This window comes from Cuculus canorus, chromosome 2 (assembly GCF_017976375.1).
Source record: "Cuculus canorus isolate bCucCan1 chromosome 2, bCucCan1.pri, whole genome shotgun sequence".
NCBI lineage: Eukaryota > Metazoa > Chordata > Aves > Cuculiformes > Cuculidae > Cuculus > Cuculus canorus.
The window spans coordinates 7137913-7151938 of NC_071402.1; the positions used below are offsets into that span (position 1 = coordinate 7137913).

General features: G+C 40.4%; 1 protein-coding gene across 6 annotated transcripts in view; it reads left to right on the forward strand.

The window, feature by feature from the left end:
• Nucleotides 1–14026, forward strand: part of FAM135B (family with sequence similarity 135 member B) — a 265525-nt gene that overhangs the window by 61038 nt on the left and 190461 nt on the right. The gene's annotated exons all lie outside the window — the stretch shown is intronic.

The following is a 14026-nucleotide window of genomic DNA, read 5'->3' on the forward strand; positions in this document are numbered from 1 at the left end:
CTTTTGAGTCTGTCCGATGATACAATACAGTTATAATTCTGCTTCCTATTTATACTGTGGGGATATGACTCAATACCAAGTAATGTAGTAAAAACTAGGAGGCACCTGTCTTTCATGTTAAACTTGATTTGAAAATCATGAGGCTTTTTGGTCCCAGTCCTGTGTTTTGCTACTTGCTTGCAGATCTCCTTAAAATCAGCAGGATCTGAAAGATAAATTATTGTTATAGATATAGAGCAGAAGACAGAATGGAGCTCACGTTGTCTCTCTGATTATATGCATCCTCCTCCCACAAGATAAAGAAAAACAAGGAATTGGGGTAGGCAGGACCTCAAGTCCAGTTCTTATGCAGACGTGTAAAAATTACATGGGAATTATGTCCCATTGCAAGGGAACTTGATAGGACAAGGTCTAGAAAAATGAACCCCAGACACGTCTTTGTAATCAGTGCTTTGATTTGCAAAATAATTTCCTCAGAAACCTGACCTTGTCATCACAACAGGTCTTCTCTACAAAGGGCTGTTTGATCCATGTGAATAAGAATGATAGTGAACACTATGCTTAACCGAAGAGGATGGATTTTGGTTACTTACCTTAATTAAACTGTGGCACTGTAGGTCTACAGTCCTCAGGACACAAGATTAGCCTCACCACATTATACAGTGTATTTCTGTGCAAGGTTTTGTGTTTGCTTCACGTTTAGAGAATATTTAAGTCTTATAACTTCTACTTTGTTATTAACAGAGAAGAATAAAAGTGTCTGTAAAAATATCTGTAAAAATGTCTGTAAAAAGAACACAGACCATCATGCTTCTGACACTGAGAGACTAGTAACAGAATCAAAATCCTGTTTATATGTGTTGCGGAGATGTAAAATGCACGATTGAGGGGCACCTCAGTAAGGTGCGGAGCAGTGATCCTGTCATTAGTGCAAGCAATAACTGAAGGCCAAAGGTCTTCAGGGATTACACATTAACACGCTGCAAGTATTCTTATGCAGTCTTTAATTTGCTGCTAGCTGTGGCAGATTATTAGGAGGAAGACAGAACTCATACATAGATTTCTAATTACTACAAGGCTGCAAAACTTCTCTTAGAAATGGCTCTGAGGAAGGCAGGAAAGGTTGGTGTTTTCCTGAGCACTGCTTTGACATAAAAAAAAAACCAAACAACAAAACTGTGGAGGGCTAGTGGTTTATGGAAAGTCAGGGCACCGAGTCTGATATTGGTGTTGGCAGCAAAGATGTTCCCCCACCTCAGATAACTGATTTTTAATGCTCAGTTCTTCCCCTTCTTCCCTAGATTAAACTGGAAAGCTTAGGAGAGATTTTTTTTCATTTTACCTTGTGGCTTGTTCTATTATGTTTTATTTGCTTAGCAATGGAAGAGAACCATCTTTCCTTTGCTTTGTGCACGACTGTTAAGAACTGGTCTCTTGATGCCCACTTAGTGTTGTTCACTAGCACTGTTCTAAGGAAAAGAGCTATTTTTGTATCTAATTATATTACTAAGCATCTTTTAAAATCTGGATCCTTATTTTCATTAGTCACCGGCAGAAAAAAAAAGAAGACCTACACAACAGTTGCTGTCTAAAACTCAGCATTTGCCAACAGGTTGAGACAGGGATTTCTGAAAGGCTGTAGCCAGAGATTTTTGTTATTATTATTTTAAATATGGAAGCTGCTGTTTTTCCAGATCGTACTCTGTAGAAACCTGAGCAAGAGATGCTTTGATGATGAATGTTGCACCTTACATTTAGTTTAGCAATGCTATTCCTTTTATTTTGAGGCTATGTGTAAACTGTTGTTTATTACTCCACTCAATAATCACACTCAGTGACTTTCCCTGTTGCAATATTACATTTTTTTCCCTTTATACTGTATGGCAGTTGGGTAGATTTGCTGCTTAATGAGACAGACATGTAACCATGGATAATAAAAGTTTTCACAGTGAGTAAGGACAGGGTGAGGTCTTTACATCAAAGCTTGGATGCTCCCTAACTGTTTGGTTCCCTTAAAATTAGCAGCAGACGTGACCTGTCCATACCTGATAAGGAAAAAAAAACCTCTCTTTTTTTCTGGAAAATACTCAACTTCCTGAGATATCAGCCTGGCAGGTTCTTCTCAAGGGTGAATCATACCTATGTTCCTTTGGACCTTCGTGTTCACCTAGAGCACACCTTTTCTAGTCTATTGGCTTATTTATTGGAAGCTCTTGATCTCTTTGTTCATCATCTCCTGGGGCTCCATCATCTTTCTTACTCATGAGTTAAAACCTTCCCTACCAGCTTGGGAGTCTCTTTCCCAGAGGCACAGCTACAAGGTATTGTGAAAAGTGTGCCTAAGAGCATGAATAGTGTAGGTATCCCAATTTGAGAGTATTTATTCCGAGCTTCCCTGTACCCAGCTGGCTTCCTTGCAGGCTGGCAATGCCTGACACGCAAAGAAACCAGGGCCTGTAATATACCATGAGCTTTGCTAACACTGCTCCAGGAGGTGATGGGCTGAAACTACCTGGAGTGGCTGTAGCTACTGGTCTGATTGGAGTCCTTCTTCAGAAGGTCAACACAATGACATGCCTGACTTCAACTTGTCAAGCAAGTGAGTCAGAAGTTGTTTTTTTCCAGAACTTCCAAATCCAAAAAGACATGATTTTATTCTTTTTCTAATCCTATTATTAGTTCCTGCAAGATTAAGAACTCTATTATTCAGCAATTTTACTTCTTCCCTGGTTCACTGCAGCAGACAAAGCATCCCAACAAAGTGTGAAAGGCAGAATTTCTTTCTTTTCAACAGATGCTGCTGACGTCTATGTGTTGTCCCAGGTGAAAAGGGAATCTTCTGGAGAAAGAGTGTGTCTGTGCTCTCTCTGTTTCTTCTACAAACCTGTCAAAAATCTGATGACTTTCTGCATCTTGGTTTCATATGTGCTTTTTTGTAGTTTCTTTTTTGTCTGGAGGTCCCACACCTCAAATGTGTCTGTCTGTCAGTATTGAAGTAAACCATACTCATGGCTGTGTCAGGTAAAGAGTGATTCTGGTCCTGCTGTCATCCAAGGAGAAATCTAAGTTTATTTGCAGTCAACACAGAGGGATCCACAAAGTTCACTTCTCTTACTGTACCATGAAGCACTGTAGGTAGATACAGTTATCCTAATGTGTCCTTGAGACTTATTATGTTTTCTCATCCTTAGGGTCATAGTTGTGACGGAGCCTGAGAAGTATTTTGAGCTTCTGATGTTATATATATTTACCAAGTTCTCACTTTTGTACTTTCTGATCTGTGTCTAATAGAAATATTCACCTACATTTCTTCTTATTCATTTTTATCTTTGTTGTGTTGTCATGGATAGGTCAGATCTTATGTATCCTATTGGACTTTAAAGGAGGAATTGCAGATATGACTTTTTATATCACAGACTTGTATTGATAATGTGTGGCAGTGATGCTGCAATAAACTGATGTCAGACTCTCTTGCATCAAAACTTCATATTCTGACCTCCTGGTAACAGTGTGTTTTTTAAGGATTCACAGCATTCAGCATGATGACAAGCGGGACCGTCATAACATAACTTGGCTTGGTAGGGACTTCTTGTGCTATTAGGACCCCGGCACCTCCATTTAGCAACCTGGGGAGCAGCAGGCTCTTTGTCCAGCTAGTTGAGCAAATAAATTTCTCCTGTTACATTACTATCCAGATCTGTGTGACTAGGAAAGAATTTGACTCTGCCAGCACCTTCTAATGTGTAATTTTAGATCCTAACATGATACTAATACTGCATTTATTTCTGAGGCTAGGAAGCATCATTCCATTATATTTTTTTTATGGCCCAAAAGAACATGAGTGTTACTTGGAAGATGTGGTTTTAGTGAAACTTTTTATCTCTGCCAATGTGTCAGCCCATACTGCCGAAACCACTGTGGCAGTAGGAAAAACTCTTATTTTCTGAGAATGATTTCGTAAAGAACAGAGCAAAAGGACCAGTATTTCCTTTCACGGAGCCCTCTACAAGTGGGGTGTTTCAGTATGAAAAATTCCATCCTTTCATCATTCCATCTCTTTCTCTTTTCACTCATAGCCTCTTCTTGTTCTCAGTAGCTGTGACTTGACCTTATTGTGGGCAGATCATGCTTGCAGATGGTGCAAACTCGTGGTCTAGCTAAATAGGCTCTTTGCTTGTGAATGTCAGCTTGAGAATGCCTGCTTGAAATAATTGCTGAAATGATTTTGTTTGCATAGGAAAGTTTCCCATTTGTTTTAGAGGCGATGGGAAAACACAGGGCAGCACACAATTATGGAAGATCATGTCCTTGTGTATACCACTTTTCTGGATTTATGTGATGTAGTAAAATTTAAGTCCTTAACTGGTATTTTGGCTTCTGTAGAGGACTGAGGCCGAGCTACAGGATTTGAACCTGTGATGCAGGCTTGCTAGCTGCCCATACCTGTAGAAACTCTTCACTATCTGTCTGATTGCATACCTGAGTTCAGCAGGTACTGCCTTACATCTTCAGAGCTCTTCTGTGCTATTAGGACCCAACTATCCCACATAAGACATGAGGATCTCTGTAGGACAAGGCAGATATATTTCATTAGAGATTAGCAGCATCTGCTGCTGCAAGTGACTCTTCTTACAGGCGCTTACAGAAAACACTACACTTCATAAATCTGTTTTACACCATGCAGCAGCACAGCCCTATTTCTTTTCTTTGCCTTCACAACTTGGTTTAAAACCTCAGCTGAAAACTTCTCTTTCCTGTCCATGTCTTCCCATTGTTTTCTCTGTTTCTCTCTCCCTTTGCAGCTGTGCTTAAGCTGAGCTTTGTGAGGGCTCAGTTTACCAGAGTAGATGTTAGAGAAAATAAAGTTGCATTGTGTTATGTTCTAGAGTGCTTTGCTCTACAGCCACTCAGCTCTTTCACTGCTGGAGGCTATAGAATATTTGCCACTGACCTCGGAAACAGCAGGATTCATCCCCCCCACATAAAAGTCTTTTCAGAAAGAAAGATAATGCACAAGGCTGTGAAGAGATTGTTGTTTGAGAAAGGCGTGGAAGCCTGAACCCCATCAGTTGAAAAGCTTTTGTTGGCTGCCATAGACAGATCAAAGTCATGCTGCTGTTTTAGCCTTGGACATCATGACCACCAGAATGTTCCTTGTCTTTGTTTGCAGAACTGAGCAGCAAAGTCAGATGCATTGGGAAGCAGAAAAAAAAAAAAGGTAGAGAGACATTATTATTTCCATTACCTTGGCCAGGCTACTTCTTTTTGCAATAAGTCAACATTTGCAGGTTGGCCCAAAACAGAGAAGAATAATAATCCCAGTAGGCTGGGTGAACAGCCTTTGTCTTGTATGGATGGAAAGGGAGAAATAGTTTCTGGATTTCATCAATTATTTTGTACGCAGATAGAAGAAAGATTGTTGGGGAAAAAAAATGGCAAAACATCTTGTGAGGAATGATCAGCAGACTTGCTAAGTTTTTGTAGCACTGTAAATTAGGCCTTGTTTCCTTTAGGTTGCTTGTGTCGGTAGTGGGTGACATTAGTGCTTTATTAAACTTATCGTGCTGAGAAGCTCATCGGTTTAGTGCAGCTAATAATAATACCCTAATCGAGAAACAGAAGGTGGGATAACTCAGCATCAGAAACTGGAATGCAGAAATAGTCTCTGCTAGTTGAACTAAAAATACACAACAGCATAACCCTCTTGCCTACAGCAGCACATGCTGTACATACATTGAGCACTAGCAGCAGGGGGGGGGGAGGGGGGCGGTAATGAATTTCCTTTGTTTCTGGCAACCACTGGATCAACAGTTCTCTGTGGTGACATGCGTGCGTGACTGCCAGACTCTACATCACACATGCAAGGCCCCTCATACCCAGTTAATTAGTATCCTTGGCAAGTTAATCATTCTCCAGAGCCATAAGGAGACTACACACAGTGAAACACACTATGTTGGATGACTTGGGAAGTCAATTTGTCCTAATCTGGGACTATTTGATCCTGATAGCACCCGATGAGGTAGCAGTGACCTGCATAAGGGACGAGGATGTAACCATGACTACTCTGTTCCTCTGCTCCGTACTCCTGATTGGGGATAAACAGCAGATGTCAAGATCCTTGCTGAATTGTGAGCCTTGGAGTTATTGCTGCACAAGCATTGTTTTGTGTTCAAAGAGATTTATCCATTTTTCTACACAGCCTCCAAGGACATATCCAAGCTCTCAACTTGGGCTTTACAAGGGTGAAATTTGATTCAGCATGTATGTGCTTTTTCTGCTATGAACTTTGAAGCCTCCATGACAATATGTTGAGTGGCCCAGATGTAGTGATGATGGGGGACCCTGAAACGGGTTAGTTAGATTAAAATAGGACACATCTAATGCCAGAATCAGCAGTGCAACAGGGAGTATCTGCTGCATTGTCAGGTGGTAGATCAAAGACACACTGTAGATAAAGACAGTTGTTCCAAGAATAGAAGGAGTTAACTGACTGTGTTGGGCACTAGTCATGAGACGTTGTGAATAGAGGTCACAAACACAATATAGTGCAAAACGAGTAAAAGTGAGAAGCAAGGGCTTAATTCTCCAATTTGAAATTCCTGCACTGTGCATCATAAAATTCTGGCTGTGATGGGAATCCTTCACTGTTTTCACTACAAAGAAAACTGTGGTTGGGATAGGAGTCAACAAGGATATGACCTTAGCTATTCTGGTCACTACCCCTGCAGGCAGGAGGAATACAGGTGGCTGCATCAGCACTCCTGCCTTGTTTCCTCTCCCAAAGTCAGGTGTTTGCTTACCATACAAGCACAGGTGCTTCCCTCAGAGCAACAAGTGGCAGTATATTGTAAGAATAAACGCAGCTAACAGAACTCTTTTAAAACGATGCAACCTAGAGCTAAGCCCTTTCCTCAATGCATCTGGGCTTTTCTTCTCTCTGTTTTCCTTCTGCATTCTATTACAACGAGTGAATCTGAGGACATCAATCTCCCTTGTGCCTCATTTGAAACTCTTTGGAGTCATGGGGATCAGCTGTAGACAGACCAGGCAAAGCACAAAAGTTATTGCTCTTGCAATAAGTGCTTCTTGTGTGGACTTTTCTGGGTTGAGGTTAATTTAGATAAAGGGAACACCAGAAATTACAAGCTTGTTTGCCTGTCTTTTTTAGCCAGTCATAGTTTCTTTCTGGGACTGTTATTCTATTTGCTCTTTGATGAAGTGAATATCCAACACCCATTTTTGTTCATGGGATAGATTCATAGAATAATTCAGGTTGGAAGGGACCTCTGTTCCAATCACCTGCTCAAGTTGGGGTCAGCTGTGGGGTTGGATGAGCTTTCTAATAATTTTATACAGTTCAGCTTTTTACCCATCTATAATGAAAAGTGTGTGGCCTGTAAAAGCTTTTGAATAGCCAGGACTGGGGTCAGCAGGAGCTTTCAGAGAGATGTTGTTTTGAAAGAGAGAGAAATCCAACAACACATGCAAAGAGCATTTCCATGAGGACTTCTGACCATGGAGATACCCAGAGGAAGCTGGCAAGGACTCTGGGAGGAAAGCATGACATGTCGTGCAGAGCATGACAGAGACGAAGATGAACTTATCAAAGCATCTTTGGCCTGTCAAGGGCAGGTTTATTCCTAGATATAAGTGGCTTCCTCTGGGGATTTGAGGAATATGCATTGCCAGGGGAAAAGTGCTGATGTTTATAGCAAAATGGGTCTGGCTTGCCCTGCTTCTGTACATGGCAGATGACTGTTCTGGGAAATAATGCCTCAGGTCAGTGATTTAATTATGTCTGGTTTGGAGACCTTTTACCATATCTAAGATAACTCAAGGCTTAAAGGATGGGCTTCGGAATAGTCATCTGTTCAGCAGTAATAATCAGCAATTACTAAGAAAAGATCACCTTACTTAGTCATTTCCTTCTTATCCCATCTTCCCACCAAAGGCACAGTTTATAAAAGATTTGCTTTCAGGACCAATGCCCCTCTTTTGTAGAACAGCTTGGGACTTGTAAATGTACTGGGTCCACATCTCTCTCAATAATTTTTCATGATAAATTACTTAGTTGTGTGAGCCGTGTTTTACATAAGGACATGCTTTTCTCAATGTGAAGGATTTTAGATAATTTTGAAAGAAGTAGCTGCCATTGCACTCTTTTGCTTCTGTCTACATTGCAATTGATTTTTGTTGTAAGTATCCTTCAAGGGTGGCTGATACCAGGTCTGTAGCATGTCAAGGTGACTTCCTCAGCGGAGAAAAACAGAAAACCTTTCAGCTGAATAAGGCTTATCAGAAGTTGAGAGTCCACCTCTTACTGTAGATGTATAAAAGGCAGATTGTAGAATTATTGTTTATTTTCCAAATGAAGTTAGGGATTATGCCTTCAATCCTTGGCAGAGGAGTAAAGGTGAGTGCTGTTACTGGCAGATTGTTTTATACAATGCTTACATTTTTAGAGCCTAATTTGTGAGATTAACATGACTTTTATTCCTTATTATTATATATTTAGATAACTCTCTTGCATTTTCATTGCTCCCTCCTTCCTTTTCCTCCCTCAACAACAGATGATTTTGAAGACAGCATGAATGAAACAAAATGTTGGCATGGTCTAGCTGGATTTCCTGACAAGATAAACATTAAGTTAAATGTGAGACATATGGCTTAGTGTGTGACTGTAATTTTATGGGTTCTTTTATATGTTATGGTTGGCAACAGAATCTCTGTAGCCTATTCTGGCTAGAAAAAACAGTATTTCTTAGTCTTAAGACAGACATACGATCTAAAATCGGTATATGCCACAAGTTATACAGTGTGAGTGGTGGAGCGAATCTTGATTATGAGTAGTTTCCATTCTGATACGTTTCCTAAATGGAAATGGTTATTCAGCCACGATGCATCTGGAACAGGTATGACGGTCTCATTATCAGCAGTTGTCTTTTCTGCTCTCATACCAACTTTGGAGTTAAACTGTTTTAAGGTAATGCAGCTTCTTTTATTCCCACTCTGGAGGATGGACTTGCATTGGATGAAACTACTTCCTCTGATGATTGCATGGGTACAAAATTGGAGGGATATTGGCATGTGAGACATTAGTTTGTGCAGCCAGACCACTAGAGAGAGGATGAGTGCCCTGCCCCTCCTCACCCCTCTCTATTTTGATGACCAGTCACACAATCTGAGAGCTCTTTGAACAGTAATGAACTCTGTTTATCTGCCCATGCAGAAATGCTGTTGGTAGTTCATATATGGGAAGAAAGAGTTCCACGAGTGTTTGCATTTTATATCCTGGTCCAGGGTGGAATTTAATTTCCTTTACTTTAGTGATCAGCAGTGGATTCAACTTCATACAAAACAGCTACCAGCTTTCTTTTCATGGACAGGGAAGACAAACAGGTGTTTCTAAGGCACCACACAGACAACTGGTTTAAACCCTTTTTAGAATAGAAAGTTTGTGCTCAAACTTCATCTCCACTGTCTAAATAAGAACCTGCAAAAATTGTTGAGGAACAGCCATTCACACTGTAGATGTCTGTCATTTTACCAAGTGTATCCAATCTTAATTACTGTCAAAATATGGATGGGAGCATGGACATCCTGAGCCTCTTCTCCAGACACCCTTCTCATGTGTATTTATTTTTTTTAAGAAATGTGGCATAGTGACATTTTTTTCAGGAGGGATCATGTGCAGGTCTACATCCTTTGTCATTTAGAGTTCCAGTCTGTTGTGGTATTTCACATCACCAGACCACCTTTCCTCTGGTCTGCCATCATGTTCCTGTGTATGATGTCCCACTTTGTACTCCTGGCTGGTTGCTGCACTGCCACAGTGAGAAAATGCAGGAGCAGCCCCTAGCATTGCTCCACAGTATGAATACTGTAGGATTTTAGTGGTAAGAAATAGGGACTAAATGGCATATTTGGCAAAAGAGTAGCACGTTTGGAAAGTGCCCTTGAGCTTTGAGGGTGCAAACCCCATGAGCCAGCTTCAATATCAGAGGCACTGTAAATGCTTTAGCCTGGTGGCCAGGTGTGCTAGGACATCGCTGGGATCCTCTCCTTCTCAGTAGCCACCCTCTTTAGCCCAAGCAGAGAGTTATCCTTCCTTTGTCCCTGAGAGAGCTTGTTCAGACATGGCTTAAGCACACCTCTGCAGTGGTTCAAATAGGCAGTTCCCTTTGTTTGATGGAGTAATTTAGTGCTTTGTGTGGGTGCGTTTATGGGAACACAGAGCTTCTCTTAAAGAAATATGCATGTTTCTAGTGTTTGCAGGTGTTATGGCTGCACATTAATAATAATAATAATAAAGACATTTCTATTATTTAGCAGCAATTCTTTGCAGACAACACTTGTAGTTGTGAATATCTTATTTGTGCCATAACAGACTTTTATGTGCAGGGAGAGAAGAAGGATTGGAAGTTGATTCCCAAATGGATGAAGTATGTCTGGTAGTAAGCAAATCAATGACCCTGTGAAAAGAATTGCATCTCAAGGACTTATTACTTAAATTACTGTTAGAGTGACATTGAGCCACACTGATGATTGACCCTTTTTACCTTCTTCAGGACTGTTACCTGGACTTTTCCTTCATCACTTTGGAACCTAATCTTCTAATGTGTTTGTAGATTTTTCATGGCTGATTCACAGTAAGTCTTTCTGAATCTGGTTGAAGTCAAGAGGACCAGCATTATGATGCTGGATAAATAGCTAAAGCCTGAGGTGTGTAGAATATGACGCTGAGTGAATAACTAAAGCCTGAGCTGTGTAGAATTGAGAAAAAATTGAGAAATCTGAACAGTAAACCGTGCCTCTCTTCCCCCAACCCTTACACAATTCTGCCAATGTGAGTGATATATACAAAGTGCAGTCAAAGTGCCTCTGTTTCCAGCTCCCCTGATACTAAATGTCACACTTCACTCATCAGTGGCTTTCATGGCAACTGCTTTCTGGGTGAGGGATATTCTGTGCCAGTTCCAGCCTGTGGTGTCCTCACCAACAGTGTCTGGAGGTACAGGAAGGAGGCTGAAATGCTTTGCTGCTGCAAGTGTTGACAACTATAGCTGCTGGCAAAAATTGTGTCTGAGACATTGCTGGCAACATGTTGAGAAGACAACTTAAATGCTTGTTTTCATCCCTCTCCACTACTGTGCAATGTAGTACATGATCTTCCACAACTGATGTTCACTTGACTGCTGTGATTTTTTGGGTAGGATTTACAGGTCAGGTAGCTGAGGATTTACAGGTCAGTTTCTTACCGGGAACCTAAACTATTAATTTAAAAAAAAAAATCTCTTCTATTCTTCCAGTGGGACTGCTAAGAAACAGTGTAAGCTCCTTCCTTTTAATTTTAAGAGCAATATTTGTCTTATTTTATTTATGAATCTTTGTCAAGACTAACAATATCCTATTATCAGTAAATCAGTGTTGAATATATATATATATATTTTTTTTTTTTTTTACATACAGGCAAGACCTCTTAGCTTAACAGAGCTGTATGTAGAAAAGTGAAACTCCCTGTTGATGAATACAAAGTAATGTGCAATGGAAAGCCTTGCCAGGTTCTAAATAAATTCTTACCACTTGAGGCGAAATCCTCTAGAAAACCTTTCCATGCATTTGGTTATCTAAGAAAATAAAGTCCTCTGTGAGTAAACAGAGTAGTTGGTGAATAAGAACAGAGAGAAGGATTATTTCTGAGATTGCACAGGGAAATCGTGGACGTCTCCTCCCTGGAAGTGTTCAAGGTCATGTTGAATGGCATCTCGAAGGTCCCTTCCAACCCAGAGCATTCTATGATTCTATAAGAATTAATAAAGATTTTTTCCCTGCAGTGAAAGATTTGTCAATCAAAAAATGTTTTCACTTAAATTAACATCAACTTGTGGGAAGTATTGATCTTCTAAAATTTGTTTTGGGAAAAAAGATGGAAATTAAAAGTTCTGTAAACTTATCTGAAAGTTCAGGTTTGGTTTTATTTTGAAATGTCTCTTCTAATTTAAAATTTAGAAAAAAATATTTATAGAAAAAAGCTATTTAAATTAAAAAAAGAAAAAAAACCATAAACCCTCAAAATGTGCTGATTCACCAAAATGTAATGCTTCAGATCCATCTAAATATTTTTATTTCTGTTAAAAAATACTATTTTGTGGGAAATGTAGGGTTTTTGTTTTGAGTCTGAACATAAATACACACCCACTCGCAGTCAGAAAATTTCTTGCTATAGGTCCCATGGATGTGCTCTCCAAAACACTATGATGGAGCATGGCATCTTCTAAAGTAGTGCATTGTCTGCTATGGAGTCTGCATCATAAGCAGAAGGCTGCACAAGGTGGTGACTAGAATTATTATTGATGGACAGACTTTTCTATGCTTTTCATTTGAGTAGAATGAACAAGTTTTTCAATTCTGAATGTAGAAAAGTGCTTAGTTGAAAGACCAGGTATCGATATTCTCAGCTCCTATGATGTTAATGGAGAAAATTCTCCTTGGATAGGCAAAGGTTTTCACCTCTGGTTTAGTTATTAACAAGGTAGCTTATTTGCCAGTCTATATGCCAGTATTGTTCTGCAGAACTAACTGGTGTCTATCTGGAATAATAAAATGTGAAATAGTTTACATTTACATGGTCTCTTCTATTTTCCAGACTGTTAAAGGAAGACAGTATTCTCTGAATTGAATGTAAATTAAAGAACATTTTTAAACCAACCAAAAGTAACCCAAAGTAACAAAACAACAGAAGCCAAGGTTTAGAAGAATTTAAAGAAAGGAAATAAGGGAAAGGTGGAAAAATACTACTCATTTTTACAGCCAATGAAAACCTTTGCAGATACAGGATGGGTTTAACATTTCCCAGGTGGTGGCACAGAAGCTGGAAAAAATTGGAAATATTCCCATCAGGTTAATTTTTGCATCAAGCAATATCTGAGGGGAATTATGACAAAACCTGCCCACTGTGAAATATTTTTCATCATCTTAGGATCACAGAACATTTCAGATTGGAAGGGACCTCAATAGATCATTTGGTCCAACCTTTTGTGGGAAAGGGAGCCAAGATGAAATCATCTAGCAGCCTGTCCAATCACATTCTGAAACTTCCAGTGATGGGGTGTCTACCATTGATTGCTCCAGTCATTGGTTGTTCTCGCAGTAATAACTTTGTTTCAAGCAGAGATGAAAACACTCCCAGGCAAATTGTAATGGTTGCCCCTGTTCTTCTCCCTGCTGCTCCTCATGAAGAGAAACCCTCTGTCCCATTAGTAGCTGCCCCTTGAGTACAGCAATGAGGTCTCCTCTGACCCTGCTCTTCTCAAGGGAGAAGAGACCTTTAGTCAGAAGAGACTTCCTCCAATCCTTCTTCATAGGTTACGTTCTTCAGCCCTGCTTTCATGATCTTTGTGGCCTTCCTTTGCATTCTCCCCAGTCTGTCTATGTCTTTCTTGAATTGTATGGACCAGAACTGGACACAGTACTCCAAATCTGGCCTTACAAGCACTGAGCAGAGTGGGTTGGTTACATCTCTCTCCCAGCTAGTAGTGCCTCTGCCAATGCAGCCCAAGATCCAATTTGCTTTTTTTGCTCCAGAGGCTCACTGCTGACTCCCAGGACCCCCAAGTCCCTTACGAGGAAGGCTGCACCCCAGCCACTCACAGCCTGGCTTGTGCTGGGTTCTTTGGCTACATCATCCCAGGTGCAGGACTTTGCACTTGTCTTTGTTAAGCTTCGTATGTTGTTGTTTTACTGCCTTTCCAATCTGTCCACGTCTCTCTATAAGATGGCTCTCCCTTCTGGTCTGTCCAGCTCACCACCCAGTTTGGTCTTGTCAGGAATCTTGGCTTTTCAGTCCATGGTCCAGATCATTTATAATATTGAACCATGCGAGGCTCTGTATCGATTCTTCATGGACTCCACTTGTGGCAAACCAGCCTGAGTAAAAACAATTGATCACCACCCTCTGAGTGTGGCCTGTTAGCCTACTCATCTTTCAGACCACCCATACAGTCTGCATCTTGCCAGTTTGTCTCAT